Source organism: Chinchilla lanigera, unplaced genomic scaffold (genome assembly GCF_000276665.1).
Source record: "Chinchilla lanigera isolate Chin_1 unplaced genomic scaffold, ChiLan1.0 scaffold00003, whole genome shotgun sequence".
In the NCBI taxonomy this organism is placed as follows: domain Eukaryota; kingdom Metazoa; phylum Chordata; class Mammalia; order Rodentia; family Chinchillidae; genus Chinchilla; species Chinchilla lanigera.
The window spans coordinates 50,821,200-50,829,539 of record NW_004955404.1 but is presented as its reverse complement, the minus strand read 5'-3'; positions in this window follow the sequence as shown (position 1 = coordinate 50,829,539).

Below are 8,340 nucleotides of genomic sequence, written 5' to 3'. Positions count from 1 at the left end.
GAACTGGATCAGTCCATATGTCTCCATATTTTCCTGTCATTTCTCTTCTTTTCCCTTCTCTTTGTTCCAAAAATAAATGTAGCCAGTGGCTGTACCTTCTGTTTCTCTGGCGGGGGGAGGAACATATTTCCACGCTGATTTTTAGTGGCCCATCTGACACTGTGTTTTATTTCTTAGCTGCTCCGTGTAAATTGCTTGTAGGCAATTCCCTTCTTAACCTCCAACTGGAGCTTTGTGCAGCTGAGATAGTTATTATCTCAGCAAGTTAGTGACATCAATCCATCCCTTCTCCTGTGGGACCATATGCCTTTAATGAGACCGTTCCCTGAGTGTCCACTCCTGAGCCACTAGGGCAGGTGCAGTAGCCAAGGGTGACCAGCCCTTCCTACTCTGCACAGAGAACCTTTGAATCAGTGACACCTGTATGCTATGTACCTCATATGATCATCAGCCTTGAGAAACCTTTGAATCAGGGAGACTTCAGAAAATGACAGTAATGAACACGACACCCATCCGAACAGACACATTCACCCTGAATATGGGGCTAACTGCTTATTACTGTGTTTCCTCATGGTAAATTTGCTTTTAATGGTTTACTGAATTCACACCCCTCTTAGTCTAAGTTGTCTTTTAGTGACATAAGTGTTATCTTTGTTTAAATTTATTTCCATCATATAAAGCACTCAGATAGAAAGCATTTGAAACTAAAATACAGTTTTTCACCTTCCCTCAGCAGGAGTTAAGGCCCTGTTGCATCCGGTGAGAGGTCTCAGGGTGGAGGGTGTTGGGGGTCCCCTGTAATGACTCTTGGCCTTTCCTTGGCTCCTTGCCCTCACTCCAGAGAAGAATGAAGAGTGGGGCTCTGTAGTGAAAAACGGGGGAGTGAAGAATGATATGGTGCAAAACAAAAGTTTGTTTAAAGTATGGAAAATGCAGAGAAATCAGGAGAGCTATCTTAGCTCCAGAGCAGTGCTGCAAGATAGGAAGCATCTTCTCGGGCTGCTCAGAGAGTTTGAGGTGTAAGCTGGCTACTAAAAATAACTGTTGCACTAATTGGTGTAATCTAGGCCAATCAGGGTCTTAGCCTTTATTTCTGGGAAGGGTATAAGGTCAGTTGGGGATTTCTTAAGCATGTAGTATAACGTTTTTGAAAGGATACGGTATGGTACATTTTTCTCAAGCACATGATACATGGTAAGCATTTGATGATTTTACAATCGTCAGCCACCGGTAAACATGTGATGATTTTACAGTGTTAGTCATCTGAGTTTCACCTTGTGTTTTTTTCTCTGTCCCTCTAGTCTGCCCCTACACCCTGGAGAAGAAGGAGGTAAGAGGGAGGCATCTCTGGGTAGACTGATGCTCAGTGTTAGTAAGAAATCTGAGTCTTTCCCCTCATGGAATGAGTGCAAGAAACAGCCTCTTGGGGAAATTATGGTGTATGTAGCGGAGATTATGTTTGACTGGAAAAAATTCATTCCATTCCCTTGGGTTAGTCTAAGCCCCTGCAGTTATCCTATTCCCCTTCTAGTGGTTGGTTCTGGAAAGGCACATGATAATAATGGGCATGCAGTGATGTCCTGCGTGGGGTGAGGTGGGAAGATTCTGGGAGATTTTCTTGTTCTGTGAAAAATGGTTCTTCCTTTCCCTTTGACCTTGATGTATCTGGGAGTGATGCTGGACACCCTCCTGCCATACCGCTAGGAGCCTGTGCCTGAGGCCAGTGCCGAGGACAGCAGAGAGAGTGGAGAGGAGGACCTGAGACCTTGATGCTGCTGCTGAGCTGCTACATCTATAAGCCCTGAGAGCCTGACCTGGGGTCTCAGTTTTGTGTGGAATGCAGTGTTGCCTCATTGTTTAACCCAGCTTCGGTCTTGATTTTTGTTTCCTGCAGCTAATACCATCTTATGAGATACAGAAGGAAAATATAGACAGTTTCCCAATATCTCCATCCTTTGGGCTTATTTAGTTTAGCCTTGTAGTGTTAGCAGTTCCTGGAAGAAAACAGAGCGATTTTCCAAAGTCACAAATACTTTCTAAAGCTGAATATAAGTTAACTATAACTTCTCACGTGTACTTAAATTTTAGACTACCTAACCCATGGGTTTTCTTCACTAAACAGATAAGAGCTAGATATTTTATCTTCACAGCACTCTGCACATTTTGGGTACCAGCAGGAAAACCCCACACCTAGCATCTTCCATCTCAGTCTGTTGCACTGAACATGACTGTGGCTTCTCCAGGATATGGCTTCATAGCCCCTATCTTGCACAAAGGATCACGATATACTTTTCAGGTCCACTAATTTGGGGGTAGCAGAAAATGGATTTATAAAAAAATTAAAACTAAATATTAACTCTTTTCTGAATAGTTAATTCATGTATTTAGTTACAACTCAAAGGCACAAAAAGATTTATAGTAGTGGGCTGGGGATATACCTCAGTGGCATTAGTGCCTCCCTGGCAAGCGCAAGGTCCTGGGTTCAATTCCCAGTACCAAAAAAAAAAAAAGATTTATAGTAAAAAAGGAAGTTTCCCCCTTACCTCTGGCTCCAGTCATTCAGTCCCCGTTCTTCAAGGTAGCTTCTGTGACTGATTATGAAAGAAAACTTTATCTCCCCAATCCACTGAGGCCTCAAGTCAACCCAGGACCCAATTCTGCTGGAATTTATGATGTTTTGGAGAAGATGGACAGCCCTAAGTCATGGCTCACCAACACTGTGGCCCTGCTGTGAGAGAACAGCTGGGCCACTGATCTTGCGTGGGCCGTCTGCAATTCTTTAGTCTCAAATGTTTCACCTGTGGAATGGAGATAATAAAGCTTACTCTTTTCTTCTCATGCAGCTGGCTAAACTTCAGATGAGATATAATAGTAAAAGTTCTCTGGAAAAATGAAAATGCAACAGTACTTAAATGTAGAAAAATGAAAATAGCTTACCCTACTAGGGTCCAAAAATGGGATAAATATTTTCTTTCACATATTTTTAATTCTTTTAAGTACATCAATAATTTTTGCCTGAGCTAAGAAATAAATGTAAAAATAAAGGATTATGGAACTTACTGTCAACAGGCTCTAATTTACGGGCTCCACTCTTTTGACTGCTAAGCTACAGCACACTTTAGAATCTGGGTAGTTCTTCCCCTCCCTCCCGTTCCAAGCATGGAACGCTTACTTCAGTACAGGCATAAAAGATGGAGAAGTGGTGTCCATTTTGTATGGTTCCCAGATGGTGGCCTTCTTCTGGAATAGTATGGTAGCCGTGATGGATCAATCCATCAGCTTCTGCAGTGGGTCCCTGACCTTTGGGCTTGGGGTACCTTTCTAGGTGTGTTTGGCAGTGCAACAGGGGCAGCAAAAGAGGCACCACTGTGGGGGACAGTGTGCTGGTGTCAGGACTCCTCAGGCTGGGCCTGAATTCTTACAGAATGAACAAGCCATCATTGAAAAGGAATTACTACCCAGTTTGTCTAAACTGGGGCTTGGTTTGGTGGAACTGTGGGCAGCAGGGTATGAAAACACCCAACCCACCAGCGCTTAGCTCTGTTGGGTAAATGAGGATTGACTGGCCGGGGGGAAAAAGCTGGCACTGTGATGATCCATCCAGCTGCTTCCGGGGACCTGTGACAGGATGGGGGTCCTGCTGGAGCAGCGGGTTGATTTATTCTGCCAGGCTCCTTGGTACAGCCACACTAAGGCGCATCTAGGCTGCTGTCAGGTATGAAAGAGCACTTCTTCTGCAGGGTGCCTTTGACCAGCCTCCAGGCGTTTGTGGTTAATCTGTTCATGTTGTGAGCCCCGCAGAGACACTGCTCCTTTGTGGAAGGCTGCAGGGGCCAAGAGAAACTGATTCCAGACCTTCTCTGAATTAGGACGCAAGCCACTGCCCTAGGATTGGGCCAAGAATTTGTGATAGGCAGGGCAGCAGCACTTCCTCCTCCCCGAGAAGGCAGAGATCTGCAGCTCTCACCCTACCCAAGTCTCCGCGGACGTGTCCCTATGTGCACAGATGGTCCCTGAGGCAAAGGTGGCCCCTGCTTCAAAAGCGGTCCCTGTGGCAAAGGTGGGTGGTGCCTGCTGACTTCCCCAGAGCCCTGTGAGGCCCGTTCCTAATGCAGTCCTTGTGAGTTGGGTGAAATTGGGCTTTAACACTTTACCCTTCAACCTTTGCAGCTCTCCTTTTCAAGTTTAAGTCAGCAAACTTTGAAGCAGTGCAGCAGGGCATAGCAAGTAGGAGTAAGGTTCCAGAATGAAAGTTTGAACTGAGCTTCAAAGCTTAGTAAGCATATGTGTTAGGTCCTTAGTCCCTCGATTTTCTTGTACAAAGCGGGGCTAACTTGTGTTTCCTCATGGGGCTAAGGGAAGATGAAGTTGGATCACGTGTGCGACGTTCTGGTGGCGCAATGCCTGGCATGTGGTAAGAACTGACAAATAAGCTATTAACTATTATTGTAATGTGTCATAGACTGTGTGTGGCTCTTTCAGGCTGAAACAATACAGAGACAGCTCACAAAGACAGATAGCCACGGGGTGAATGCCCCAGCAACTTCTGCTCTCACCTGCTTCCTAAACTATTTATGGTCACAGGGTCATCTATTGCCCTCACACAGTTTTTTTTTCTTTTTTTGAGATGGGGTCTGACTATTTAGTTTGGCCTTGAGCTCACTGAGTAGCCCAGGCTGACCTCAAACTCACAGCCATCCTCTTGCCTCAGCTTCCCAAGTGCTGGGATTACATGTGTGTGCCACCATGCCCGGCTCTCACACTATTTTTGCAGCCCACAGGCTATGTGTATCCATCTTGACTTGACCCAGTCATGGGACTGCTGCCCTTTCCCTAATTTACCTTAATATCTGGATTTTCCTTAGTTTTCTGATTCAGGTTCATTACCTGCAAGATGTGGTCTCCAGAGCTAGGTTTCCATTGCCCATGCAGCTAGACATGCTAAAAGTGAAGTTCTTGTTCTGGATTTCCATGTCCAGCTCAGCACCCTCAGACAAGCCTTGCTGACTCTCTTCTGTCAGGGCACCCATTCCTGGTGGGCACAGTAGAGGGGCTCAGGCCAGTGCAGCTGTCATCTGAACAGGAGCTTCCCTTCCTGTCCTGTACCCTACAGCTGAGCTCACCCCAGCCCAAGGCAGACTTCTCCCAGTCACCATGGACCTTACCCCTTTTTGCCTGCTAGACTCTCCCATTGTAGTTTTGGAGGTTGTTAGGGCTTGTAACTAAATGGCCCCCCCAAAGCCTCATGTGATCATAGGTGGGGCTTTTTGGAGGTGACGCCATATGGGGTGTGATGCTGGGGTTAAGGATGGCCTACCCTGGGTGTGAGTACTCCCCTTTGGGCCAGTATCCTGGATGGAATATAAAGCACAGAAAGAAAGCTTGCTGCTGCTGCCTACTCTCCAGTGCCCCGGTGCCATGCCACCCTGTCTTGAAGCCAGCCGATCGTGAACTGAAACCTTTACAAACCATGAGTCAAAACAAATCTTTCCTCCTTTAACTTTGGGTGTTGGGTATTTCAGTTTAGCAATGAGAAAAAGTAACTGCAACAGGGTGCTTACAGAACTTCCACTCTTCCCCACCTAAAAAGGCTGACTACAAGTTGGTGCCTTCGGTTTGACCTGAGTGAGAGCCAGATTTCATTGGACAGACACCTTAATGAACCAGGTGAAAAGATGAGCCAACTGCAGTGTGAGAACCAAAGCCTCTGCCAAACCCAGAAGTTTATTTAAATAGCAGCACAATAATTATATTATGCCATAGTTTATCATACAGTTGTATGTTATAAAATATGACAGGCACCAATCATTTGTGAGTATTTAAGTACATACATCTTTAGAACCCTTTTTTACTTTTTAAATATGGCTACTAGAAAAATTTAAATTATGCATTCAGCTCACATTTGTGGCTTATATTTCTATTGAATAGCACTATTCTGGGCTGTAATCTCTCAGCAATGATTAAGGGATTGAAGAAAAGATATATTAGTGTAGGTATTTTAATCAGAAAGAGATTTAACACAGGGAATTAAGCTTTTACAAAACCACTGTCAGGGCTGGAGGAACGAAAAGCAAAGGGGTTAGAGATGAGTTTTCCTTAACTTGCAGGTTCACTGCAAGTTTTTAGAGAATCAGAAAGTTACAGCTCAGAGCAGAGGTCAGAAAACTGCTACAAAATGCTGGTGATAGCCCCAGCTTCTGTGCAACACCCAAATGACAGCTGGTAAAAGAGTATAGCTTGTCTCTGCAGACACACACAGATGATGTCCATGTGTCCACTGTTTTGAGTAGAGGAAGGATCATGGCTGCTGCCTGTCTTTGCGTTTCAGATTTCCTGCAAACATCTCTTCACTGGCAGAATGCGAAGCATATCTGCATCAGCCAGCCTTCCCATTGCTGGAAAAAATACCTGATACGGTTGATGGAGAGGTTTATTTTGGTTTAAGTTTTAGAGATTTCAGTCCATGATCAAGTGGCTCCAAGGCAGAAACATCAGAGGAGAAGAGAATGGCAGAAAAAACCTCCCCAACTCATGGCATCTAGAAAGCAGGGAGTGGGAAAGAGTCTGAGAGGAAGGGGCCGGGGACTAGATGCACTACCCAAGGTCACATCTTATGACCTACTTCCTCAACTAAGCTCCACCTCTTCATGCATTGAATTAATCAGAGAGTTAACCCATTTAGTGTCCTCACAATCAAATCACCTCTCCAACCCCCCATGCGTGTAGTATGGAGGATTGAACTCAGAGCCTTTTCAGTGAGCCTCATCTCCAGCCATTTTTATTCTTATTTTATTTTGAGATGGGATCTCACTAAGTGGTTAACTCGCCCAGGCTGGGCTCAGACTTGCCATTCTCCTGCCTTAGACTCCCAGAGTGCTGTGATTTCAGGCATGCTCTACCTTACCCAGCTCTCTCCAGGAATATCTTAATCCAATCAAGATGGCAAACAAGATTAACTGGCATAACATCCAAGATCCTGTATTCCTTGTGCTTCCTAATCTTCCAATTCTAGTATGCTAACTGTTGAAAATAAAAAGACAGAAAAGCAAGTAAAAGACTCATTCAGCACAAACCACAGAAGGAGTCATAGGCATCTTGGAGCGTAGCACAGTACTTGACCCTAGTCAGGGAATATAGAAAAAGTGTGTGTGTGTGTGTGTGTGTGTGTGTGTGTGTGTGTGTATTTATGCTGGTTCCAGTATTTTGCTATTGTGCATAATGTTGCAATGGACATCTGCATGTGCTACTCCCTCTCTATATGGGCATTCAATCTATGACCATAGCACCCTGAATGCGCCTGATCTCATCAATATGGACATTCAGGAGTCGGAGATTTTTAAAAATGGTGGTTGTTTAGCTTTGCTATGCTTTTTGAAAAATCTATATTAATGTATATATTGTATATATATGAGGATTATATACACAGGATGATTTCATAGGAATGTTACCAAGCTATGTGCCATCATGATTTGCTTATTTTGTTCTAATTTAGTGTGTTTAAAGTGAACTTACCTACCACAGAGACAGGCGGTCCATGATCACTGCCAGTGCAGCCCTCTGGCTCCTGTGCATGCCCTGAGGTGCCTGGAGGCACAGAATCAGGCGGTCCATGATCTGCTGACATCATGGTTCACAGCTAATACCCAAAGAACAAGGTATTCCCCATCTACTTCCTGGGGGCAGAACAGGTCACCCACGACCCTGCTGCCATTACAGTCTGTGTCCCCGCCCTCCATGCACCCGGTGCAGACAGGAGACTGCTAACACTGGAATTCATGTTTGGGCCCTCCCTGCATGTGCCCGGCACCACCTGAGGTACTAGAGCAGGCGGTCCATGCACTGCTGACACTGTGGTTCATGTCTGGGTTTTGTGTGTGCCCTGACCTCCTGGAGGTCACAGAAACAGGTGGTCTGTGATCACCACCAGTGCAGCCCATGTGTGGCTCCTGTGCACACCCCAAGCTGCCTGGAGACATGGTATCAGGTGGTCCACAAACTGTTGACCCTGTGGTTCATGTCTGAGTTCTGAGTGTGCCCTGAATTTCCTGGGGATACAGGACCATGGGTCCATGATTGCACCACCAGTGCAGCCAGCTTCTGGGTCATATGCATGCCCTGAGCTGCGAGGGGACACTGGATCCGATGGTCTGCCATCAGCTGACATCACAGTTCACATCTGAGACCTGGCAGAACTAGGTATGCTTCACCACCTGCTGGAAGACCCCAGACAAAGCAGTGCATCTCAGCAGACACTGAGGGACAAGCCTGACCACCAGGAAAACTAGGGACACTAGCAACATTGGCTGAGCTGCCAGGGAAGAGGGAGACTGGGCATTCTGC